Source organism: Canis lupus, chromosome 24 (assembly GCF_048164855.1).
Source record: "Canis lupus baileyi chromosome 24, mCanLup2.hap1, whole genome shotgun sequence".
In the NCBI taxonomy this organism is placed as follows: domain Eukaryota; kingdom Metazoa; phylum Chordata; class Mammalia; order Carnivora; family Canidae; genus Canis; species Canis lupus.
This window is the reverse complement of record NC_132861.1, coordinates 42,955,665-42,967,153: the sequence shown is the minus strand read 5'-3', so window position 1 is coordinate 42,967,153 and position 11,489 is coordinate 42,955,665. Positions and strand designations below refer to the sequence as shown.

The window sequence follows — 11,489 nt, the reverse complement described above, 5'->3', positions numbered from 1 at the left end:
GAGGTAATATTTGAATAAAGAAAATCACCAAATTAAACCCATAGAAAATAGAAGGCAATAACAAATATAAGAGAGAAAAAAATCTAAGAAATAGAAAGCAAGCATACACTAGTAAACAAAACAAAGCAACAGTTTTTGAAAGGTCAATACATTTGTTAAATCTCTTGTAAGACTGATCCAAAAAATGAAAATAAAACACAAATTAACCATTTCACATACATTCACAAAACAAATCATGAGTTTTTATTTTATTGCTGGATTATTGCAAAATAAACCATACCAAATTTCAGTGGCTTTTAACTATAATCATTTATTGTCTCTCCTATGTCTGTGGGACTGAAGGGTTTCAGCTGCACAGGCTGTGCCCAGCTAGGGGACCATGAGTGTACATTAGAGAGAAATGGAGCCACAAATGGGAGCTTCAATTCAATCTATTATAATTATCTAGAACTTTATGCCAATAAATGCTACAATATAGAAGAAATGGACAAATCACTTGAAAAATATAATGAAATGGAGAGAAACAATAAATATGAATATCCCTACACTATTAAAGACATTGTGAAATTAACCCTTTTTTTTTTTTTTTTTTTTAAACGAAGAAGTTGCTGGTATGAATAGCTTCACTGGTGAATTTTTCTAATGTTTGAGGAAAGAATAGCACAAGTGTTATATAAACTCTTCCAGAAAATGGAATAAGATATAAGATTGCCCAGTTCATTTTTGAGGTTTGCATGACCTTGATAATAAAAATGACAAGGACATTATAAGACAAATTGCCCGCTGGTATTTCTAATGAACATAGGCAAAAATCCTGAACAAAATTATAGTAAATCCAATACTATATACAAAGGACAATATATTATGATCAATTTGGTTCATAACAAGAAACCTTGCAAAGACTGGTGACTTTTTGTTTTGTTTTGATTTTTAGTTTTCCTAAAAAGAACTTTACTAAAGGGGTCCTTTACTCCCAAGTCCTTTGAAACACTGCATTTTGCTGCTCAAGTATTGTCAGCCAGAGCTGAGAGTTCTCTGCCCCAGTGTGAATTTTTTTGACTAGTTTGTAACTGAAAAACTTTGAGAATTTTTTTACCAAAAATATTAAACTACATCATTATTGGAAGGCCATCGTATACTTTCCTATTCCAGCAAATAGCCTGGTAACCTCACAGAAGCAGGAAATGAATTAAAATCATAAAATGTAATAAACATTTCAAATGAGTTCACATCTCTGTGCTCAGCTTGTGGCAGTGTGGAACCCTGGGAGCTCATGCCAGAAGAAGCTGCATGATTCCATCAGCCTCCTGGCTACCAGGCAGGAACACTGTAGGAATGAGAGACTTCATGGAGTTCAAAACAAGAGCCTTTGCAAATGGATAACCAAAGAAGCTGGGAAGCATGCAAAGAATGCAGCCCTTTAGCTAACTTACCTAAGTGGAAATTATTTACCCAGGCGCTCCATCCTACTGGAAACTCTTGGTCAACCTGTGAAGAAATTAACAGCTTAAAAAGAAAAAAACAAAACAAAACAAAACAAAACTCCAGGTTGAACACTTTTTATTTTGAAAGTTTTATGGTCATGAAACTAGCTGGCGAAGGTGGAATGGTCTTTCTAGAATCATAATGAATTTGACTTTGCTTCTTTTTTCCCCTTTTTGAAGCATTTTAACTACAAGTTTTTATAACTTCTAGAGAATACCAGTGGAATTAAGAGTCTGATTCAATCCAAAGTGTGTTGCCAGTTAGGTAGAAGCATTACCTCTATCTCTTGCATCATCTAAAGAGTGAAAAATAAAGTGTTTGTACTCCTCTTTAAAAAAAAGCAAAAATAATAAAAGCAGAACTGGTAGTCCACATATTTCAAAAGCAAGTTCTTCAAAACATATGAGTCATTATCTGCAACTTGAATCAGTTTGTCTCATAAAAAGAATGTGAAACTGTGTGAAGGTTCATAGAAGGAACAGCGCTATACTATCACCATTACATAGTTTATAGTTTAACATTTGAGAAAATGCATCCTGGGAATCTTAGTCAAGATCCTTATGTGCAAGTAACAGAAACCAGCTAGCTAGCTAAATATGAACTGGGAACTCATTAAAAGGATACAGGGTTATCTCTTGAAACTCAGGAATGCTGACTGGCTGCTTGGGAATTAGGACCAGGAACTATCTATAAAATTGTCACTGCTACACCCCTATCTCTTATCTCTGCCCCTCAGACCCAGCCAGCAGACTTTGCTGCTTTCTTTTATATGGCAGACAGCACCTGGCCATTCAATAGCTTCTGAGGCTCATTTACAACCTCTGAAGAGTCCATATCAGACTGATTCAGTGGAGCTGAATCTCATTTCTAATTCCAAATACCCACTTAATTGGTCTAGTTTCCATCTGAAGTCCAGGTGGCTCTCAGGATATCAATCCTGTGGCAAGACTTGCAGTTCTTAAAGAAATAGTCTTCAGCAGTAGAGAAATCCAAAATGAGTTTTAACACATGACATCTCAAGATGATACCACAATCCAAGATGACTCCACTGATACAATGGGTATTGGTGTTGACTATGGAGGGATATAGTTAATATGGCTCAGGGTAGGTGTGTGTAGCTACATGGATTCCTCATTATCTCTTCCAAATCACCTAAGAGAAGACACCTCTCTACAACTGTAGCTCTGCAGGTCAGCCTAGGTGTACTGAGCATAAAGCACACACAGTTGGAGTATGGGATATGGGGAGATGGTGTCAAAGGGTACAAACTTTCAGTTATCCAGGACAAAAAAAATCAGGGGATCCAATGTACAGCATGGTGATTATGGTTACTAATACTGTATTATAATCCTTTAAATTCTCTAAGAAAATAGATCTTAAGTGTTCTCACCACACACAAAAAAGAAAAAGGTTAATGATATGAGGCAACGAATATGTTAGTCAGCTTGACTATGATCATTTCACATACACACACAGATATATAGATATTATACATCTTAAATATATTCCAAATATAAATATATATATTAAATATATTTTTTATTGGTCAATCATAATAAAGCTGAAAAAAAAAAGACTAAAATGCAGTTGCCCCATAGTCATGGGAAAATCAAAATGGTTTCTGATATCACTTCTCTTGGTGTATAAGGTACAGACAAGCTCTTGTGTAGCTGGGGTCTTCTAGGCCTTTTACGAAAATCTTTTCTATATTTTCAAGCTTTATTGAGATACAGGAGTTCATTAGGTCACCACACCCATCTTACAATACCAGTAACTTTTCTGCTCACTTCATAGGATGGGAAACTGAGTCAGAGCCAATGGGGCTCTGGAGTCAGAACCAGTCAGAGCTCCAGTCAGAGCCAATGGGGCTCATGGAGAAACCCTGATGATAGATTCATGAAAGCTTGTGGTACTTCTGGGAAATCTCATGGATTCTGAGCTGGCATTTCCTTGCTTTTGTGTGATGATTTTTTTTTTTTTAAACACCACAGTGACATGAAGATGACAGTTATTACAATTTTAATATAAGGCATTTACAAAATGGACCGGGAAAGTCTCCATGTATAGGATAGCAGTAAGTAGTAAAAATCTAATGGCAAACAAAGCTGCCTGACAATATTCTCCCATTCTCTTCTGTGATCCTCACTTGAGTCTCTGTATTTTGCATGCTCCGGCCCTTAGATGTCAAGACTACACTATGATATCATCTTACCAAGGCCAGCTCTTCCCAGATTACTTTAGGTGGGAGTCCTCTTTTTTCTTTCTTTTTAAAATCTGCCTGTTATGTCCATGGCCACGTAGACAATTCTGATGTTTCCCAACATAGTTCATATGCCAGTCCATAATTGAAACCCTCAAGTATCATCTCCTGTGAGGCAATCACACCTGAACTCTTTGGACTAAAGGATTGTGTAAGCTCTTTCCAACTTCAAGTTCATGATTTTTTTTCCTAAGGTTTTATTTATTTATTCACGAGGGACACATAGAGAGAGAGGCAGAGGGAGAAGCAGACTCCCTGCAGGGAGCCCAATGTGGGACTCGATCCCGGGACTCTGGGATCACGCCCTGAGCCAAAGGCAGATCCTCAACTGCTGAGCCCACCTAGGCATTCCTCATGATTCCTTTTGATGGAATTTCTTTCTTTGACTGCAGAAGTCCCTTTTGTTTCATTTAGGAGCTTTTCCTTTAGCCATGTGGATAGTTATTATAAATAAAATTAATATCTTTTGACAGATACCTGCATTAATTTTTCTTGCACATGTACTTAGCAATGGAGTTGCTGGGTCATTAATTAGGCATCTGTTTGGCTTTCCTCAATGCTAGAAGTCTTCCAATGGACTCTTTCCATGTAACATATGACTTCCAGTTGTTATGATCTTCACTAAAAGTTGGCATTGACTTTTTCACCTTAGGCTTTCCTGTTGGTGCAAATAGTTGTCTTGTGATTTTAATTTATGTCATTAATTTAATAACTAATAACGTTGGGTACCTTTGATTTTTGGCCGATTAGATATCCTCCTTTGGGAAGTGCCTGTTCAAGTGTTTTGCCCAGGTTTTTAAATTGGGCTGTTTGTCTGTTTCTCATTTGTTTGTAATAGTTATTTATGTATTGCAGATATGAATATTTTCCCAGATATGCAATAATATCATCTGCTAGAAAGTAGCTTGCCCTTTTGCTTTCTCAGTGATGTTTTTCATTAATAGAAGTTCTTAAAATCCACTAAGTCTAATCTACTGATCTTTTCTTTTATAGTTACTACTGGCTAAAATGTGTTTGCCTGCATCAAGATCAGAATATACCCTCCATTATTTTTCTCCAGAAGTTGGACTGTTTTACTTTTCACTGTTAGGTCTACAATCCGTCTAGAACTAAAGCTTACATATGATGTGAGATAAGAGTCAAGATGGATAGTTAATCAAGAATCATCAGGAAGCTTGGGTAGAAAGAGCCATAGAGAGCTGTGTAGCTCCGAGAGTCTTAATCAGGCTGATGGGAACACCAGAGCAAAGATTGCTTACAAAGGAGTCCTCGATAAAGCAGAAATGTGTGACCAGTATACCTGCCATGTTCAGTCATTGACTCAGAGCTTTCTGGAGAGACTATGGCCTTGTTATAAATGCTGTAGAGGATCCTGAGTATAGCAGCTGAAGGCCATCTGCTAACTACATCTCTGATAGCAAGTTCTCTCTTGAAATATGATCTCAGCGTCACACTTCCCTGGCTGCCATAGTGTTAAACATTCTCAATCTCTTTTATAATTTTGAGCATATAAATCACAGTGGAGTTTTTTATTTGTTCATTTCTTTGAAGAGTTTCTGCCCAGTTAATCCAATATCTTATTCACTATGGGTTTGTTTCTAATGTCTCTTGTTTTTACTGGTTCTAATCAAGTACCTTTGTAACTGAGACTCCTATTTATTTTTATTTAATAATACACATTGTATTTTTTAAAAAATCATCTTCCTCTAAAGAGGTGGGCAGATACAGTGGCAATGGGTCACTCTGTTGTAGCCTGGTTTTCATTGCAATTACTATTTCAGAATTTCTTTTACTCCTAGGATCATACCCCTTATTCCTAAACCCTTGCTCTTATTTCTTAGGCACAGGTCCTACTTCTCTAGCATAAGCCTTCCAGGGTAAAGAAAAGCCCCTAGAGTTTTCACAGACTTTTTCAACTTGGAAAATTATAAAAACTCTGTTCTCAATTTCCCAAGAACAGGTTAACCACTGACATCTCAGATCACAACTTGAACCTCCTAGCTGCTATTGTCTTTTATGTTTTCTGGATGCTTATCTTACACATGCATAGCTTAGGAGTCGGCCAACTATTTGAGTAGATTGTACATAGGTTTTAGGGCCACTTTTCTGGGATTCTCTTTTCTAAGAATGTTAGCCTCTAAGTTTCTGTGGCTTTGACAGCCTTGAACTTTAACCTCTGTCTCACAGCTGAGTAAAATTTGTTGCTTTATGCTGGAGTTCTACTCCCTTGCCCTTCAGCAAACAAAAATCTTCATTTCTGAAAATGTATTTTTAAAAAGAAAGCCCCCCACCCCCACCCCACATGGTTTGTAGGCAAAGTGAAGTTTGAGAACCACAAACTTAGAATCTAGGTCTAGATCTATTTTGTTCTTGGTCTCATGGGAATCTCATCCTATGACACTCATCCTGTGCTCTATCTCTACCAGTGACTAAAACAAGACTAGGGTACCTGTAGTTCCATGGGTCATGACATGTATGTTGAGCATGCGGTTTCATTCCACACTGCAATTCATGGGTTTGGCCCATGTGACCAAGGTTTCATGCTTACCTTCCAATTCCCCCACAAAGTTCTGCTCTGAATTCCAGCTTGTATGGAAACCTGGACCCTAAATTTCCTTTAGCCAATATATATTTTTCCAAACATTGGTTATATTTCAAGTGTTATTTATGACCAGCCAGATAAATATGAAATTGAATCCTCTTGTGGTTTTAGTTTAAATTTTCCTGGTTACCCCTGAGGTTGAGAATCTTTCCAAATAATTATTAGCCAATCAGGGTTACCCTCACTGAATGGACTAATTATATTTCTCCCATTTTCTATGGGATGTTTTTACCTTTTACTTACTGTGTGTGTAAGATCCCCTTAAGTCTGTTAAAAATTTTTAATGGAAGTTATATGTATGTTTTTAACTTTAAATGAATTCAGTGTGAAAGGTTTTAGAGGCTATTAATGTTTGACAGCCATTCATAAAAATCTAACACTATTATCTTACCCAAGCAGACACCGAATAAATATATTATTTTTCTAAGTATATCTACAAAGTTGGTGGCAGCCAGATATAGGATCTGTGTCTCCTACAACTTACCCAGGTCTTTTCCAATTCTATCCAACAAACTCTTCAAGAACCTATGCAGGCCAACCATAGCCAGCCCTCACTGTATGACACTTTCCTGCTGTCCTCAACTTCCTAACAAAGCAGGCAATGCCAGCTACTTTATGTTCTAAAACACACGATGTCCTCTATCTTCTTGGGCTTCTGCAGATGTTTCATCTGTCTGAAGTAAGGTTTTATCATTCTTCTCCCACACTTATTTTTACTATTTCCAGACTCAATCTAATCATAGCCCCACCTGTAATGTTTTTCTTTAACTGTGTTAGGTACTCTGAGGCATTTCCTCCAGCAGACTGCATGCAGAATCTTTAGTTTCAGGTCTTTCTCTGAACACTAGATATGGAGGACAGAACCCATGTGACTTGTATTCCCAAGTACCAGATACATGGCAGGTTTGTAATGACTGTTGAATGAATAAAAGAAAAGCTGGTGGGCAGGGGGGTGGTATGTGGTCAGATCTTATTCAAAAGACTATAAAATCTAATGTGATAAATGTGATGAATGTGCTTTAAGTTACAATGCATGCCACCCTATGGGGGTTATAACATTACTAATAAAATGGTTTATTCTAATTCTAGAGCCTTTTAAACCTTTTGCTCTCCCTGGACCTGTCACCTTTTAATAGTTTTGAAGTAGATCTCTAATGACTGATCTATGATTATTTGACTTGTTGCCACAGATATAATTTAGGAAATGGTTAGCTTTGAAAGATAGGCAATTACTTAAAACTTGCTTTAAATTTTAGGACTTAGCCTAATTTGATCAGAGGTCCTTTTGAGATGCATGCTCAGTAAAAATGTTAAAGATGATCCTACCCTGGTTGAATCTATTGTCTACTGAGACTGCATCCACCAGATGTCTGAAGTGGTAAGAATAAAGTGAAATTCATCACCTAGTTTTTACAGCTGCCCTAGGTGAGAAAGTGACAAATAGACACCCGAAAAGATGTGACACTCTTGATACGTACAAACCTTTTTGATTGCTTTCCTGCTTGAGAGTCATCAAGGACATCCTGCTGTAATTTATTGTAAAATCAGGAATCACTCAAAAACTTCAAGGCCAAATTCACTTTGATTCATTTATTGCTTTTATTATATCTAGTTTAATGCTGCTAAGCATCTTAAGTAGTTTGGGTATTACAAACATTTCCACCAGAATATATTAACTAGAAACAATTTTCCCTCATGGTTTTCCTTCTCAAATTGCAGGCATCCTGTTAACACCTCACTAAAATTAAAAGAATTGACTCAAATACATCGTGCATCTTAAGTGTTAGTCAGAACATCCTACTATGATGCTACTTCCTGCTTGCAAATTAAGTCCCTTTGCCTGTTCTGTGAATAAACCTCAAACTCAGTAATGAGTAGCATGTTATATATTGTTCTCTGTTCTGTCCTTGTTATGTGGAACAGAGATCGGAACTTACGTGTACTTTTGAATGAGGCTGCAAATATCATAGAACACATTTGAGATGGAGAAAACAAAGTTCAGAGAAATTGAGTAGTGTTTTCAAAAGTTGAGTACTAATGATAACCCAGGAGTCTAACTGGAGATCAGCTGTTCTTAGTTACTACACCCTCCTCTAGCAGTGAAATGTGTTGTATTTAACCAAAGCCTGGAATTGGCAGTTATATAGTCAGTCAGATTCCCTTTCATGGCTCCTCCAGTAAGAAAGAATCTACCCTAGGGTTTTCTCTTATTATTTTATTTTTTAAGATTTATTTATCTGAGGGGGGAGGGACAGAGAATTTCAAGCAAACTCCCTGCTGGAGCACAGAGCCTGATTTGGAGCTCCATCTCAGGATCGAGATCATGACCTGAGCTGAAACCAAGAGTCAGACACTTAACCAACTGAGCTGCCCAGGTACCCCTCTTAGGAGTCGTATTTTAATGGAATATCCTTTTTCATACATCCAAATTACTTTTCATCACTAGGACAGAAAGAGTGACTGGCATTTCCCCAAGATAATGTGTCAACAAGTTAGCATGAGTGAGCTAATTATTCAGAGTAGCCACCAGACACCATGGCTCCCAGAAAAAATGAGAATCAATTTGTTCATGTCACATTACTCTTGGGTGCAGCGTAGTCATGCAGGGGTTTCCATGATGTATGTGCCGCTGGTCCTCCTCGTAAATGCTTATTGTCCTCTCAGAACTCTGCCCAACACATGCATTTTGCTCTGTTCTAGTTGAGAACCATGTAGTGCAAAACACTTGGGGCTTAATGTTAAACTTCAAATAACCAAATCTCAGAATTTTCTATTTGCAAAAGAGAGGAGATTATTCATATATTGTTTATATTCTAGACCTTTAATTTTACCCACGTAGAGACTGAAGCATGAGGAGGCAAAGTGATCCAATCAAGGCTAACAGGTAGATCACACAGGGTTTTAAACAGTGTATTAGAAGTTAATAAGATGCCCGGAAAAGAAATAAGATGAGAGAGTGGTGGTAGGTGGTAGATTTTCGGAGAAGACATTGAGAAGATAAGATTGGAGCAAAGACTTGACAGTGAGGTAGTCATCCTAGAGGTGGTGAGAGCAATGGCAGCCAGAGTTAACACAGCAAACTTTAAGGCAGGAGTACCCCAGTGTCTTTCAAAAAGAGCCAGGAGACTGGTGTGGCCAAAGTAGAGTGCCCAAGACTATGCACGGTGGCAGAGTAGGTCAGAGAGGCATGGGCTGCGGAGGAAGAACTCCTTAGAACCAAGCCAGGAACTCTGAGACTACTGGCTTTTACTCTGGGTAAAAATAGGAACCACTGCAGACTAGTGATTTGGGGCCTGGCATGATCGGATACACTTTAATGGACTAGAATTAGTCTTTTAGCATTTCTCACTTACTGGGCCATAAGGCAAACTTCAATGCATTTGTAAAAACAGATATCAACCAGATTCATGAATCAAAAAAGAAATCATAATGTAACACCTAGAACTGAATCAAAATGAGGACACATGGCAAACCCACATTTTTTTTTTTTTTTAGTGTATTGTCTTAAATACATCAGAAAAAAAAATAAACCCAGAGTAAGTGAGTTTAGCATCCAAGTTAAGTAGGTGGAAAAAGAACACTGAATATATTTAAAGAAACTGCAAGTATATAATAAAACAATGGAAAGCAATAAAATAGAACATAAAGATCCAGTTGGATCACTAAAACCAAAAGTTGATTCTTTTTATAGATGAACAACAAAATTTCTGGCAAAATTGATCAAGAAAAAAGAAAAGTTACAAATATCTGATGTTATAAATGTAATCTAGAAGAAAACGTGTGCATAAACCATACGAAAAGAATGTCATCAACAACTTAACCAACAGATATCAAAACACAAAGTAGACAAATTCCTAGAAAAGACATTTTTCCAAAATTGGTCCCACAAGAAATAGAATGTCTAAATGACCTTATAAATATTACAGTATTTGAAACATTAGTATAGTGTTTCAAGATAAATACCAGGCTCAGGTTTCCAGGAATTTTTTACTAATAGCTTTAGTTTTAGACTATTCCCTTCTGGAAATAAAAAGAAAGAACAACTCTCCATCTCATCGGTATAACATTGATTTCAAAGCCAGAAACGGTGGTTTAAGAAAAGAAAATCCTCAGCCCATACAACTCTAAGATATAAATATAAAAATCTTAAAATATTAGGAAGTCAAATCCAACGGTGTATAAAAAATATATAATACCTATAATCAAATGGGGTCTAATTGAGGAATGCAACAGTAGTTGAATCTTAGAAAGTCTAAAACTTCCATTCACCATATTAAGTCAAAAGATAACATCTCTAGTTACATGTCAAGAGCTACAGAGAAAGCCTTTTATAAGGCTCAACACAAACACATGACAAAAAAGTCTCTATAAATTAAAGATAAAAGGGAGTTTCATTTGATAAGCAGGTCTTACCTATAAGCACCACACTCATTGGGTAAACAGTAGGAGCATTGCCTTAAAAATCCATGCCATGAAAGTGTCTTGAATCAAGGATTTTTTAAGCCAGAGGTAAAGCAGAAATAATTCCCCAGAGGATCCTTTCCAGTGCTGAAACTCAGGGCACCTGAGGTTGTTGCCCTTGAAAGGCAGAGCAGGGACTATCAGTGGGAGCGGCTGATGTCAATATATTACAAAATAGATACCCTCTTCGATTTGGTAAAATCCTGTATAATTTTAGTTGCTTAAAAATTATATCTAAAGTAACAATATCTCTTTCTCTCTTTCCTCAGCCCAGTACTCTCAAACCTGTCAAGCAGAAGCAATGATTTAGACTATGGTTTGCTCCTCTAGAATTTTACGACCTCTAACTTCAAAGATTAATGTACAATTTATGGGCAGAGGAACTTGGTTTATAGGTTAAACTTTCCTTATATTTCCTTGAAATCATTCCACAGTAGAATGAAATGGTGTAGAGACAGGAAGGAAGAGGGGCCACTTAGCATGTCATTTTCTAAGGAAAAGAAGTGGGAAGTACACTCTCCATAGTGGTTATCTTGTCTCTTTCAATGGTCTATACACCCCGTCCTTCTCCTTGGAGATACTGAGTCCTCTCCTACAGGGCCGAGACTTTGGAATCAGGATGGCTTGGAATCCAGCTCTGGCTTTGTTAGTAATGACCCGACTCCTGGCAAGCTACTCGGC

General features: G+C 37.2%; 1 long non-coding RNA gene across 1 annotated transcript in view; it reads right to left on the bottom strand.

Annotated features, from left to right (window-relative positions):
* Window positions 1-11,489, bottom strand: part of LOC140616124 (uncharacterized) — a 32,439-nt gene that overhangs the window by 155 nt on the left and 20,795 nt on the right. Inside the window, exon 2 of the long non-coding RNA XR_012016649.1 lies at window positions 1,434-1,488. This is a non-coding gene — a long non-coding RNA (uncharacterized lncRNA). The remainder of the gene's footprint in view (window positions 1-1,433; window positions 1,489-11,489) is intronic.